Source organism: Phyllopteryx taeniolatus, chromosome 10 (assembly GCF_024500385.1).
Source record: "Phyllopteryx taeniolatus isolate TA_2022b chromosome 10, UOR_Ptae_1.2, whole genome shotgun sequence".
In the NCBI taxonomy this organism is placed as follows: Eukaryota; Metazoa; Chordata; class Actinopteri; order Syngnathiformes; family Syngnathidae; genus Phyllopteryx; species Phyllopteryx taeniolatus.
In genome coordinates this window covers 12,896,166-12,912,240 of record NC_084511.1, presented here as the reverse complement: position 1 = coordinate 12,912,240, position 16,075 = coordinate 12,896,166, and the positions used below count along the sequence as shown (strand labels likewise).

Here is a 16,075-nt window from a genome sequence, read left to right as displayed (position 1 = left end):
TACTACAGTATCTCAAAGTCTCTGTCGAGCAGCCCCTCTGCACGTGAAAAGCAGTCATCAATGTCTGTACGTGAATGACACATCAGGTCACTCAGTAAATTCGCATGCAAACAATAGAAATAAATCGACTGAACCCAAACATTTAAAAAACACTGCAAGTGGCGACCACATTCAAACACTTTGCAGCGACCTCTACCATGTTGTAAACGCAGAGAGACTGAACTATGTCAGTAACCGCATCGATTTGTGCATGTAAACAGTCACTGACACGTGACAATGTTTGAGAGCAGCTTTTAGGGTATAGGAAATCAGACCACGAACAGAGCTAAAATCCCGAAGTCTGATCCAGGCATAAGAGCGAAACTACCCTTACACTGAGTCAGATACTTGGGTCACAACAGGAATAAATTGTCAGTAAAATATGGGTTATGTTCGAAAAACGCATTTACATGAACCAGTCCTTCCCCCGCTATACTGCGGTTCATCATTTACGCCCCCGCTATATCACAGATTTTAAAACGATTGGTTTTGTTTTGATTTTTTACAGAATACTGGCAAATCCGAATTTAAAGTTGCCTGCCTGCAGTGTAGTACCTTGTTGTGCCGCATCATGCCGGGCAGCACTGAGGTCTACTGGAAGAGACGCATCGTAATTACTGAAGAAGAAGATGCAGAGAAGGTCCCCAACTAAACTCCAGTAAAAAAAATCGCTTTTCTGACGGAACAGAGAGAATATATGCCTATTAGTATTGTTGCATGCTCTGTTTGTATGGGTTGATGCTCTGTGTGTGTTAAAGTAATAGTTATTTGAAGGTTTATAAACACCCTAACATCTATGCCAATTTCCGTTCAGACGGTTCACCAGCACCATTAAGCTAGCTGACTTTTATTAAAGGAAATTATATGATTTGGTTAAATATTAGGGTGTTTAATTGTCTTTTGTTTTATTTTTCAGTTTTACAGTAAACTCCAACTGTTAGTCACAAATTATTAGCTTGAAGTAAGCACACTTTGCATCTTATTTGGAGAAGTGTGCATGAGAGAACCAGTGCTAAAGAATACTTTAAAAAATGTTTTGTAATACATTTAAGTGTGCTTTAATAAGAATAAATGTATTTAAAGAGTGTGGGAGGGGTAAAGCTATTAAAAATGTTTAAGAACAGGTGAGTGTGGAAAGCGCCATTGGCCAACCACAGCAGCCCTGCACTGTCTAGACTGAGAGTGTCATTGTTCAAACCCCTTACAGCACGGATGTGCGCGTGCACCTGTCATCTGAGCTTCACTCGGACTGTTATCGTGATCATCACTTGCTTTGTTCGATTGCGATCAACACAATGGCACTGTCTGCAGACAGTCATTCTTTATCAGCACCCCTGACTGTCTAGTCGTGTGCACGCATGCGTGTGTGTGTGTGTGTGTGTCTAGTTGTGAGCGAGTAAAGCAGGTGTGTCGTCGCAGTGTTCATGAAACAATGGCCTTAAACCTGAAGCCATCAGACGGCTTGACAACATAGTTTCTCTTCTTTGGTTTCCGAGTCATCTGTGAAAACCTGTTTCACTGCATATAACTAGCATGACACACACATACCCGTGTGTGTGTGTGTGTGTGTGTGCGTGTGCATGTGTGCGTGTAAGGAGTAACTTGGTTTAAAGCAGTAGACAGAAGAGGCTTAGTCAGTCCAAATCTGACCTTTGTCATTACAGCGTCAAAGGACAAAGGTGAGGCTCGAATGGTGTAGATGGAGAACAGTGGCATCTTTGTTACCATCCATCATCACTGAGGTCATCTTTTAGTGAAAATATTGAAGGCTACATATAAGCTTTATCTACAACTGGGAATTTTTGGAATCTGGGAAAGAAGAATTGTAAGGTCATTACATTAATATTCACAGAAGGAATCCTGTCAAAGTGTTTTGCCCACCTCAGCTAATAATATACTGTCCATACGTATTTTTATATTACAGATGCGTATAACAATGGATGAATTGAACTGATGGTTAAGTTTAGCCTCACTGTCCCTATTTCGACCTACAGCCTTGCACCACTTGCACGCCCCTCCATTCATTGCCCAGTCAACATTCTGCTTCCCTATTGGGATGCTTTTGTACTCCAAAGTGTGAAGACTGAATGGTGGTGTACAAGTGCAGAGCTAAACAACGTATAATGCACCCATATGTTCACCCGGCTCACCATGGTGTGTCTGTTTGAGGAGGAGCGAAACCCACAAACAAATGTGTTCATTGTGCCTTGAAGAAAAAAATAAACTTGCATGCAAACTTGCACCCACACAGCAGCCCAACATAGGATTGAGTTACCGCAGAGGCATTCCAGCCCCAACCCCCACCCATTTCCCCCCCAGGCTATGGTATGGCACATGTTGGGGAATCACACTTATCAGGGACACCCTCCCCGACTCCCTTTCTTGTCACGAATGTGACTCCACACAGGTTGTCGCGCGGCACCTGTTCCGCACCCACAGACTCTATCCATCCAACTCCAAAGACCACTGACAATTCTGATCCACACCCCACAAGCCATCATCCTCATTCTTGAGCGAGTTTGGACACAGTTGTGTGCATGCATATCTGGGTGGGTCATGTGTATGGGCTTGTATAAAGGAGCTGAAAGAGCTGGGAGTACAACTTTGTCACACCTTCACTGTAAGTGCAACCATCTGCGCTACTATTCAGCAATAGAGGAGGAGGGTGATATATCTTTCAGAGGCTATGCAAAGGCAAGCTGCGAGGTTTGAAGGGTACCAGATGACGACCTACTAAAACTTTTTCTTCAATGTGTAAGTTTCACTCACAGAGGACAATGTTGTCAAGACGATCCCCATTCATTAAAAATGAATAAAAACACTGTAATATATACTACTGCCGTGCCAGTAGTTGGCAATGGCTCTTTGTAAAGAAACACTGAATGAAAACACGATACAAAACATCATTGAGTCAAGACATGGTGGAGTCAATGTATCCAATTCAATCCAAATGTATTTCTAGAGCATATTTAAAGACAACAGGGCTGACCAAAGTGTTGTACAAATCATTTATAGCACATGGGATGCAGAGTGGATATTTGAAGTCGACACACCCCTTTTCAAATGCCAGGTGTTTGTGATATAAGAAATGAGACCAAGAAAATCGTTTTAAACCCTTTTCCACTATTAATGTCACTTACGACATTTAAAACTCAATTGAACAGAAAAAAATATATATTTTAGAGAGGGGAAGGTAAACATAAGCAACTGAGATAATGTGGTTGCACAAGTGTGCACACCCTCTTATGACTGGGTACGTGGCCATGTTCAGAATTAATCAATCGCATTAAAACTCATGTTAATTGGGAGTCAGCACCTTTTTTTTTTTTTTTTTAAGTGCCTCTGAATAACCTTAAATATGTTCTAGTAGGATTTTCCAGACATTTTTGTAATCACACTTTACAGCTCAACCCATAGTCTGCAGAGAGCTTCCACGGCAATCAGGGGGATGTCATTGTTTCAAGCTTTTTGGTCATAATTCCAAAAGGTACTGTATATTTGGCACAAACGCAACGCTGCTCGTCACCAAAAGACCTCCACACCTCCAGTGAAGCATGGTTGTGGCAGCATCTTGCTTTGGGGCTGTTTTTCGGATTTTCAGCTTGAACTGGGGCCTTAGTTAAGGTGGAGGGGATTATGTACAGCTCCAAATAGCAGTCAGTGTTAGCAGAAAACCTTCAGGATTCTGCTAGAAAGCAAAACATTTATGGAAAGCCTACTGGAAGAGCTGAACTTTATTTAGGGTTAATCAGAAGCATTTTAAAATGGTGGCAGTTGTGTGGTTTAACACAAGTTTGAATGTGACTGGTCAATTCTGATCACAGTCACATCTTGTAAGAGGGTGTGGACACTTGTGCAACAATATTATCTTGGTTATTAATTTTTACCGCCCCCCAAAATTTTTTTTTTTTCCGCAATTGTGTTGTGCAGGTTATAGGTCACAATCATGGTGGACAGATTTCAAAATGTTTGCATATTTAGGCTCCATAGCGCAATTGCCATATAAACAAATAAGGCAAAACAACACAGCATTCAGTTGAACTTTTTTTTTAACCATAATAAAACGTCACTTATATTGGACTGAAGGCAAAAAAAGACAAGATGATCAGCTTAACAGAAAGCGTATCATTATCATTATTGTGAAAAATTACACTTGCATTTCTTTTCTCCTTTTTGATGGGCTGTATAATGACACTCAATTAAATGAGGGTATCTGACATTTGCTGTGTCTGACCATGCATGAATCTTATTTACACATAATTGGCGCTGAGATGAGGCGGACTCTTAACGGCGACAATGCTGATCTGAGAGTGTCATGAATCTGCCATTCACAATGGGGATACACATCTTTGAAAGGGAATCATGGATACTTCCAAATATTTCAATCTACAACCATCCCTGAAATCAGCATAAGAGGCAATTTTCTCTCTAAATATCAATATTTATTCTCACTTAAGGGCTAGAGTACAGAAGAATCAGGGAATGAAACGACAAGTGGAGCAGAGGCTGAAACAAACTATACTACATGTGTAATACCTCAAAGGGCTCATCTTAATGAGCCAACTCAACGACACCAATCCAAACACAGCAAACCTGCGCAATACGCTGCCAAGACGCTAACAGATGCAAATCTAAAAATCAGACGTCTACAAGAGTCATCACGGCTGCCTCCTCTCGTGCAGATGTGCTATCTATCTGCTCATTATGACTAGCGTGGGCAGATGCCGTGCACTGTATTACTTTTGATGTATGATGTCAATGCGGCATAATTAGTGCTGGGGGAATACGCAATCTGTTCTGATTGTAATTCTTGCCTCATATTCTCTCATCTTATTAGAGAAAGCACATTTAATTAGTTGGCTCAACTGAAGAAATTCTTTACCTTGTGGTTCAATGTAGCGAAACCAAAATCATTTATCTATTTACACTGTATACTGATTGCATCATTGATCTTTGGTTAACATGCTATAGATGGGATTTACTATACAACAATGCCTAAAGAGAGAACACAAGATTACGAAAAGAAATTACACCTCTCAAAAGTCACTGATGACAGGTAACGAACGTGTAACTAGTGGTCTGAGCAGCCATAACATGAATGTGATATATTTATACAACTAAAATGATATGGAAATTGTGCTGAACCTGTGTGCGATGTGAAAAGATGCTTAGATAAGGGAGATAACAGAAGAGTCCGAGTAGGATGCAATCATATTCCGTTCCTTTTTCATCCCAGCCAATCCATGTGTGTCAATAGGCATGTGGTGGCAAGCAAGGGTCGCTCCTACTGTGAATGTGTGAAGCGTTTCCATGGAGTCAGGGTTCCTGTTGGGATGTAATTGGATGCTTGTTGAATTCCCCACTGAGGCTTCCCGATTTCTCTCCTTGTTTTCTGTCAAAATTCCTTCTTGTCCCTCCTGTAGCCATGCAAATCAGTCTTTTGACACAGTGACTCTCCTCATCAAGTTCACCAGTAAGAGGACATCATGTAAGACTTTGTCAGGTGCACCATCAAAAAAAAGTATATGTTCTCCTTAATAATCCATGAATCCATTTTCTATGCCACTTAACCAGTTCAGGGCCACAGCATGATACATGTCAGCATGTCAGAACCACTACACGACAAACTCCGACCACCCAACACACAGTCTTATTTAATCTGACTCGTCTACAACAACTGTCAAACTGAAGTGTTTCCCCATTGAGCAGGAACACTCGGAAGATGTTTTGACGATGAGATGAAAATGCACACTGGGCATTTTTTGGTTTTATTTTGCACCATATATATATATATTATTCCTTTCCGTATTATGCAATTTCCCCGCATGAGACCTCCTGAAAAGATTTCAGTTCCTGTCTGACATAAAGTATATGGACTGGAATTATTGCAACACTTGACCATTCCATCTACAGGAAGTGAAAATGGATGAAAAATAAGGAGTCAGTCATTCTTTTGGCTTTGTCAATACATCCAAAAGAACCTTTGTGAAGTCAGAGAGAGGGCCCGGCTCGAAAGCTCCATAATAGTTCATCTCAAGGGTATGTGATGGGGGTCTTCAACACCACCAACGCATACCTTCATGGACCTTGCCGCGGTAATATCATCCTAGAACTGTTCGCACAAAGTATGGAAGTAGGGATGGATACACATCCATCCCTTCATTTTCTTTTGTGCGGGCAGCTGTGGCTCAGTTGGTAGAGCAGGTCGTCCAGTGACCGAAGAGTCGCCAGTTCGAATCCTGGCTCCGACTGTCTGTATGTCGAAGCGTCCTTGGGCACGACGCTGAACCCTAATTTGGGAGCGCCTTGCACGGCAGCAGCCGCCCATTAGTGTAAGAATGTGTGTGTGAATGGATGAATGAGAGGCTTTGTGAAGCGCTTTGGACACTGTGATGGTGTAGATGAAGCACTATATAAGTGCACTCCATTTACCATTCACCATGTTCTGCTTGACCTCATTAGGGACGCAGAGGAACCAAAACCTATCCCAGCTGACTTTGGGCGAGAGGTGGGGAACGCCCTGGACGAGTCGCCAGTCAGTCACAGCATAACTGATTAATGAATTGTTTAAGAGGACTACCAAGATCCTTCGGGGTTGTATCAATCCCCTGTTAGATTGTTTCTATATTGCTGTTTTGACTGCTCTGCCTCAATACCGTGCTGGAATTATCTCATGTCTGTGGAATAGACGATTGGAATTCCTGCATTGAGGCACACTCACACAAACACGCACAAGCCTCCCCCCTCATACATTGCGCACCACAATAAACCTTGTGGCTGCAATAAAGCTGTCAATGCAAGCGGACGACTGCGTCTCCCTGCCCCAGACAGCGAAACAGACCCTGCCCTCTTCTTACATAAACACTGAGAGACCTCCTGCTCTGCAAACCTGCCTCATACTCTAATTAACAGCAGCACACCTGGTCTTCTTCGCGGACCTAAGTCAAGTCGGAGGGAACACGTATTGCAGGTAACGCCTATGCCAGTACCTGCACACTTGTCGTGACTCATGCACACTCGAGCATTTCAGGAAACAAGACAATCAAATTAAATGCTTGAAATGGAGACTTAGGCCATCATTAGACAAGTTAAGGATAATATCAGGAATTGAAAAAACACATCCATATCTACAGACAATTTAGAAGTGTTGTAGAAAATGGATGCATGGATTGAAAAAAAAAACAGAATATTTGGAGGCCCCTTCCCCTTACACAACTATTTTTCTTATGCATCCGAGGGGTGTTCATTAGAGGCTGACACGGAAGTGGATGTTGACGCCCGCTCCCTCCCACTCCCACAGAGGTTGATCCCACTCCCACCCAATCCCGCACGTAAAAAAGAAAAGAAAAGAAAAGAAAAATATCCCACCAAATCCCGCTCACTCCCACTCCCACGGGGATTGAGCCCAATCCCGAGTGAGCAATGTTTAGCACAATGCTGAGGTGAAATGTTCAAATATCGATTTGATTAAAGTTGAAATAAAATTGAACTGCATCATGTTTTCCGCTCCCGTTCAGTCCCGGTGACTTTGTTATCACAATTCCCGCTCCCGATGACTTTCACTTCCACTCCTGCTCAAGCATGTGATTGATAGTAAAGTTCATTCCCACGGGACCCGGTGGAATTCCCCAAAAAGGTCAGCCTCGAGTGTGCATTTCCATCACTGAGATTGAAGGATGGACATTGAAATACATTTTTCCGATCACCTGTCGGGGTGGTCGCCAACCCTTTTTGCGCCACGGACCGGTTTCATGTGCAGCAATGATGATGATTAATCTACAAACGACTCCACCGACCACCGACATCAAGGGGGTGAAGTGAGATGCTAACTTCTGACACATTTCTAAGTACAGGGGCTCCTCTAGTCCAGGGGTCACCAACCTTTTTGAAACAGAGCTACTTCTTGGGTCCTGATTAATGCAAAGGGCTCTAGCACTTTGATACATACTTCTGAACTGGCTCAAATTACCATTAATTATGTTATTAATAATTACTTATATTTATCTGTGTGAAGTCTGATCATGTTAATGATTTCTCACAATCATTATCAACAATTTAAAACGGTAGGAAAAAGATGCATACCAACATGCAACACTTAACACACATAAATATCTGCAGGTGTTTATATTTTTAAGGGATCAATTTTACAATACTGAGCAAATCACAACATCCCATCACTGGTGAGCTGTTTTTAAAACAGGCCTGCGGGTTACACATGTGGCCCTTGGGGGCGACCTGGTGCCCGCTAGCACTATGTTGGTGAACCCTGCTACAGTCTATCACAAACCTGCTTCAAAAGCAGTAGTAAAATCCTAATTACTGTAAATATTGGCTTAAAAAACACTTCTAGGACATAAATAGCAGAATCAGAATCATCTTTATTTACCAAGTATCCTAGGCTCAAACCCCATGTATCTCTTAAATAATCTGCTACAATTATTTTGAAGCCTTAATGAGGATTGCTTCTCTGTCCCATCACTAAATATTACACTTGTAGATAGCATACAATGAAATGTACCGGCCATTCCTCAAGGCCTCTTTATAATCAGCGCTCCTCCCGGTTCCACATATCGCCTTCGCCGCCGCCTTCTCGGTCGATTTTTCAGCAGAATTAAACGCATCATCTGGTCATCTAGCTCCATTTGTTCTAACAGACTCTGTTCCACGGTCGCCATTGCTGTTGTTGCTTTGTTCCCTGTTACGGAAAGGAAAGTAAAAACGGGAACCGGAAATGGCCCAAAAAAATGGAGAGGAAACTCCACCTTGTGGCGTCCTAGCCAATACCAGCCGTAGCGACACCCCCGACTTGGAGGTGAACTGCAGTACATTTTCAAACTGCGCGCGTGGGTTGCGCTCGAGTATAAAGGCGAACTGCGTGCGGGATAGCCGCAGTGACGTCAGCGCGGTCGCCGTCCGCGCGAGTATAAAGAAGCCTTAAGAGTCTGCATGACAGCTACTCTACTAGTCTCGACAAATTGCACAACAATGTCAAATTGCAGGAAGCTGCCTGTCAAGAACCTAAACTGAATGGAACTGTAATTATGATGGCATCTTTCCCGCCATTGACTGCTTCATCATGTCAGTATGACTGTTGTGAAAAGGGCCATTTTTGCACAGCAGTTAATCAATGGTGGGTGAAATCAATTCAAAAGGCATGTGGCGCCTACGAGAAGAACACCCTGCCTGTGTAGCTGATCAAAAACACAATATTCAGGGTGGCATCCTAAGCTGGAGGAAGCTGTAAAGATCCCCAAATGTGATGAGAAGCACAGAGAGGAGCTGAGGGAGTGGGACCGACGCATGCAAGTGGCTTGACTGGTAATAGCAGCGAACCTTACAGACTTCCTCCCCACCCACCTAACTGGTTTGTGACAGAGCTTGCCGAGCACTTGTGCACCTTGCAGTAAGCTGCCGAAGACGGATAACAAATCCTTTATAGCTCACTTTGCCAAGCTGCTACATCCTGACTGAAGCCAAAAAAAAAATATATATATATATATATATAAGTGCATCATTGTGATTTTTGCAATCCCACCAATGCATCTGTCCAACGTGACACACAACCCGCTAATATATTATACACCTGAACAATCAAATATACAGAATATTCAGTCCAAAATACATGTGCAAAGATATCAATGCGCTTGCTAATTGATTCTCGCTTGTTACTGTGGTTGTCGTAGTGATGTAAAACTGCACTGCATAATATTTTGCCACTGCAAGTTGAACCAAAATATTAGAACTCCCTCTACACACAGCAGTAAGCATGCATCAAATTGAACTGTCAATCAAAAACGGATAATATTTTGCTGTAAAATCGGTAGTATCGGATACAGCTCTCGCATTGGATCTCATGAGACCGTGCAGGTGTGCCTAAAGATGTGGCCAGTGAGAGCATGGTAGAGCAGGTATCACGCATCTACTCACCGATGATTACAACAACGACAAAAAGAACGTTTCAACTCCGAGTGGTGTGATATTTACATGAACGATCAATGGCCACCAAGACCAATCTTGACAGACTCAAATACTGTGGCAGCGTCACATGGTCAATTAAGGCAACCAAAGCAGGGTGCGGGGTTCCCCTCATTCGAAACACACTCGCTCCAAACACACTAACGTGCAATTAATTCTAATTGTCATCGTTTTTTTTTTTTTGCTGTTGCTGTTGTGTTTTTTTTTTTGTTTTTTTGCGTGAGTCTATTACAATTACAGTACGTTGATAAGGATAATGTCAGGTTGTCCTTTCTTACCACCACTACACAGCGAGCCCCATTCTTGATCCGACGTGTAGCTGTCCGACGAGCGATGAAAACACGAGTGGACCTGCGAAAACCACCCCCGAAATGATTGACGTCCACGCAGCAGTCCGATCACACTCCAAACAGGCGCCGCAGCGTGCGTGATTGATGTGCGTGGAGAAAAAGGGAGGAATCCTGCCACGGTGGAAAGAACGGACCCGTGTCAGAGGCTCCCCAAAGGCGTGGCGACTGGCAACCGGTGACCGTCCTGTTCCGCGCTGAGACGAGACACCGCGGAGATTAGCAGCACCGCCACAGGACTACTGCAGGAGGTCGCACCAGAGCGCACACAAGTACTCGCAGACGGCAACCGCCTGGAATAACACGCACAACATCCGGTCCACACTTTCAAAACAAAACGCTACCGGAAGACAGGGCTGCGAAATCAACAATAAAAGTTATTTTATTTACTCTTTAAACAACATGTTCTTATAGAATAAAAAAAGACCTCATCAGCGGGTTTGACCACATTGTAAACCTTGATGATGCAAATAAGAGATGTCAAGCTTTTAATTGTGCAGTGGACAATGCTATCATTATAGCTGAGTGCTTCCCAGTCTTTCTAACGAAGGAAAGGTCATTAGGGGTGCCACGGGAAATATTTATCTGAAAAATATTTATTCAGTGCAAATCTTTGTTCATCAAGCTATGCCAGCAACATATAGTGAAAGGCAGAACAATGAATTGCTCGTTTGTTAGATGGGAGAAATAGAATCCATTGCCATTCGTACTGTGCGACAAAATAGGTCATGGCTTCCGTCGGCTTTTTGTTCAATTAAACAGACCCAGATTTCACACTGAGTACGTACATTTATGAGCAAATTTACTTCATCAATTATTTCAGTATTCATACTTTTTGTGACATTTTTTGTTTGATAGTGTGCCTTAAAATTAAATAGCTTTTTTTCTATAGTATTGTTTCTTCTTTTTTCCCCTTAAGTCGAGTTTTGAGTTTTGTGAAGCCATTTGAGACTCTTGTGACAAAGGGCTATACAAATAAACTTGACTATTGATGGTTTCTATATGAGATGTGATACTGGTACCGAGAGCTGGATTATGTCTGATAATTCCCCACCGAAGGCCCAGGAACCAAATGCACAGCCCGCATTATATTAATATCATAATAATTGTATAATCATGTACAATTTGGGGCAGCATGGTGGGAATTGTGGTCAACACATCTGCACCACAGTTCTCAGGTTCGCGGTCCGAATCTCAGCTCTGGCCTTCTTTTGTGGAGTTAGCAGGTTCTTCCCATGCTTGCGTGGGTTTTTACCATGTGGTCTGATTGCCTCATACTGTATTAGTCGTGGAGGATACACAATTATGGTTACTTTCCCGGCAACGATTCGAAAATTAACTTGCAAAAAATGTGTTGCTGGTGTTACAATTAAGGTAAATGACAAAATCCCTTGCAATTCACTGTGACGAAGGGAGCAGGTTTGGGTCCTCGGATGTCCATGTCACGCATCTTATCCCTCAACAAAATGCCATTATCGGCAACAGGACTAATGAAGCGTACAAGCTCTTAGGTTTGACACTGCATTATTCTGTCGTTACATCTGACGTTTGCTAAAATTCAATCCAATCTCAGTCATGGCTACTGTTACACACACAGACACACGCACACATGCTGATGGCGTGGCATGGCTTTGACATAAAACATGATTGACTGACTAACCAATTCCATCACCCAATCAGCAAAAGTGATGCAAAACGGCGATACACAAAACATTGGTGGGTAGATTAAGAAACAGTCTTTTTTGTTTGTAATCTCTCGGCAAAGCTTCCATGAGCACGGTTTGAGTGACGCGGTGAGGGTCATCTCTCCAATGAGACCTTGACATTTCGAGACTGACGATATTTTCACTGAAATTACAGTTAATGAATATCATTAACCTCATTCAAACACAACAATGGGGCAAAGCGTCCTTCCTAAGAGGAGAGGAGAAGCCGGAGTAATGAGTTAAGGGAGTCGGGCGACCAACGGTTTCACACTGGCTGCTAAAGTCGCGGTGGCTCTTATGAGGACGGTAAGGGGGGAAATTAATTTGCAGGGAAGTTTTGTACAGTGATGGGCTGAGAGGGAAATTATTAAGCACATGAGCTGCAGTAGGCGGCACGGTGGACGACTGGTTAGCACATCTGCCTCACAGTTCTCAGGACCCGGGTTCAAATCCGGCCTCGCCTGTGTGGAGTTTGCATGTTCTCCCCGTGCCTGCGTGGGTTTTCTCCAGGTACTCCGGTTTCCTCCCACATCCCAAAAACATGCATGGTAGGTTAACTGAAGACTCTACATTCCCTCTATGTGTCAATGTGATTGCGAATGGTTGTTTGTTTATATGTGCCCTGCGATTGGCCGGCGACCAGTTCAGGGTATACCCCACCTCTCGCCCGACGATATCTGGGATAGGCTCCAGCACGCCCGTGACCCTAGTGAGGAGAAGCGGTGCGGACAATGAATGAATGAATGAGATGCAGTGTGGCAAAGATCCCTTGTTGGCACACGAGCGACCATGTTTGTGAACTGTCTTGTACTTGAAGCCTGTTTCTGGGCCTGGGCAGATATTGGGCATTAGATTTTGCAAGAATAACACTCTCTCCTGCGCCACAACATATTTTAGAGATGCATGCAGGTCACCAAGGTTCAAGCTTTTCTTTTACCCATTGAAGCCGATCTTTTGACTGTACTGTATGTGCCTGTGAAAGGACAGACACACACACACACACACACACACACACACACACACACAAATACACGCACACTCTCTCAAGTGTTTCACATCCCTTCTCTCCCCTCAGATGCTGAAATTATACAGCGAGGGTGTTGCTACAGTACCCGTGACAGCGTTTTCACACTTACAAAGTATCAGTGCTTGTTTGCTCTTTTCTGTTTTTTTTTCCTTCCACCAAGTCGATTTACATGGGGAAAATAACACCCACATTTCACCTTTATCAGAAGCATGGGGAAAATAACACCCACATTTCACCTTTATCAGAAGCTGTGGTGCTTCTACATGGGGAAACAACCTGGAGAAAAGCTATATACAGTACATCTGACAGCAGTGAGATTGCTGCATCAATTTTACAATGCTCTTTAAATCAAAGGGCTTTAATAGGCAGAGACGACTGCAACTATTTAGGATGCGCAGAGCTGAGGATACAGTTTATGGTTGTTTGCCGCAGAATTTCATAACATTTCAATATAATTTCTTTTCCCTCAATTAGTGAATGCATGAATCTTACTGACATAATTGAGGCATATGCGGGAGACAGTTATTTATGAAGGTGTACAATTTGGTGCTGATCTAAATTGTGATTAACAATGTTATGTGTTATACTGTATCTATGTTGACTTACGACTAATGAACTTTCCTGTTGTTTCCTCTGCTTTTGGCCTCCCTGGCTTCATGTCACATGTAGTTTTTCTATCACTGCATATATTTTCTATTTCTCGAACAACCTTGGCACTCCTGCAGGCCCAAACGCACCTCATAATATATTCCAGTGAAAGTGAGCCCAAAATTACGGGAAATTGTAATTCCATCCGCTACATGTTTGAATCACCTGTGAAATGGGCTGTAACAAAGAGAAAAGAAATGAGGTGTCAGTCAAACAGTGTGAATTATATTCTGAGTGACAAAATGGGTTGCCAGTAACAGTCTTTAAAAGATGTTATGTTCAGCTGGCGTGACCTGTGCCAAGCACAGCAGGACAGACAGACAGAGTTATTGTTTGGGAGCGAGGAGAGCAATGAAAATAGATGGCAGTAATGAAAAGCTTGAAGGGCTTCAAGAGCTTCACTGCAACGAGGTCTGGATGAGAGAGGAAGGACATTTTCAGTCCACTTGTTTCGCGCACAAAACGCTAAGGAACTACATTTGCCATGCGACTCAGTCACGACTGCCACCAATGGTCATTCACTCCTCATTTTCCCCAGGCGCCCCTCTGTCGCTGAATGTCCTGGCCCGCCGTTCTCCCTTTTAAAAGATAGAGGGATAAACAGCTAATGTGACAAAAAGAGCTGTCTTTTGGGGCGGAAGAGGGGGAAAGGGAAGCTTGGTGGACTCTGCCAGCCTTGCCTGCCCCCTGAGCTAAGCACTTTGGACTTTGAGAGGAGAGAACAGAAACCACAACAAAAATAGCCAGAATAGTCTGTTCCATGCCAAGTGAAAGAAGGTTGAAAGAAAAAAAATTATGGAGTCACTGATGGGTCAATTAAAATCAAACAAAAAACACCACCACCACCAATTCTAGAAGCTATCAATACAATACAAAAACGTGAAATGACAGTATACGCGCCTGTGCAATATACTGTACATCATCATGAGCAGTGATTTATCTCATAACATGACAAAATTATATACTCCAAATAAATATACATCATACTCACCTGAGATGCTGATTATTAAATGTATTAATGTGAGCAGATCACAACAGACGTGTCTTCGCTAGTTGTTGAACTGGGTTTTCTCTGGCCAACCAATCAGAGGACATTAAAATGCCGACATCATCGAGGACCAGCCAGCTAACATTCGGAGGATGAATTTGAAATGTGATTGGTTAAAGAGAGTGACTGTCTCTTTGCTAATCTAGTTGAAGTTACATCGGACAGCACCACTAATTCTGAAGGCCCTGGGCAGATTAGATTGCCATGGCGACACATTGAGACTGACATTTGATTGGACAAAACAAAATATAACATCCTCATCATACATGTACTGGAAGCAGTGCAGCCACGAGAAACGCTAAAAAAAGAGACTAGCCTGATGGGAATAAATTAACACAATTTCATGGAACAAAGTCACACTTTGTAATCAGTTAGCTAATCAATCGGGAGTTACACTAGACCCCTTAAATTTCTCTGCATATTAATTATTCCTATTAATATAACAAGACACGTTAGACAATTCTATACTTCCAACTTTGTGGGAACAGTTTAGGGAAGGCTTTTTTCTACAGCAGCTTAATTATTCTTCAGCACCCAAAACAACATTCATAAAGGCATGCTTGGGTGAGATTGGTGTGGAAGGACTTGAATCCCCTGACCTGACCTCGAGCCCAGTTTAAACACCTTTAAGGATGAAGTCGAAAAGACGGAGTGAACCAGGCCTCTGGACACTGAATGTTGTGTCAGGCTCAGGCTGTAAGTTTTCAGATGCACAGATGTTTGAGTTGATTAAAGCGATTTACACCAGTGATAATGGATGAACTGAGATTGGGCAACAGTATGTTCTTTCATAAATCCCTGCACTCCATAAACTAAAATGGGAAGGCCCTGCTACCTCACACTCCATAAATATGATAGTCATGCTGCGTGAGAAATTGTAATATTTGTCTTCATTTATAGGGTACGGCAGGCTTAACTGTGTCATGACCCAAAAAAGAAGTTATTTCAAGTAACCGCCAAGAGTTGTGTTAAGTTGAGCTTTCTCCCCTTCACATGTTGTAGCCTGTCATGAACAACCAGAGGGGATATCTATTCAGGGACTCTCTCACAGCACTCACACTTCCTCTTCACACGTTACTGTCTCAAATATGCCTCACACACTGAATCTCCAAGCAGAGGTCCTCTTAATTCTCAGATTCCCTACGGTGAGCGGGTCTGTTAGGTGCTTCATGGGCCCAGAACAGAACAATATGCTGGAGGCCTCTGCCACTTTCCCTGTGGTTCATGGACCAGCAGGATGCAGGAGATTACACGACCACATGGAGGAAAATGTGTATAGACTTCC

General features: G+C 42.9%; 1 protein-coding gene across 1 annotated transcript in view; it reads right to left on the bottom strand.

Annotated features, from left to right (window-relative positions):
- The window catches only part of LOC133485219 (ras-GEF domain-containing family member 1C-like), a 30,251-nt gene extending 19,603 nt beyond the window's left edge, over positions 1-10,648 (bottom strand). The window contains exon 1 of the mRNA XM_061788635.1: positions 10,293-10,648. The gene's annotated coding sequence lies outside the window, so the exon portion shown is untranslated. The remainder of the gene's footprint in view (positions 1-10,292) is intronic.
- Between the last annotated feature and the right edge of the window lie 5,427 nt (positions 10,649-16,075).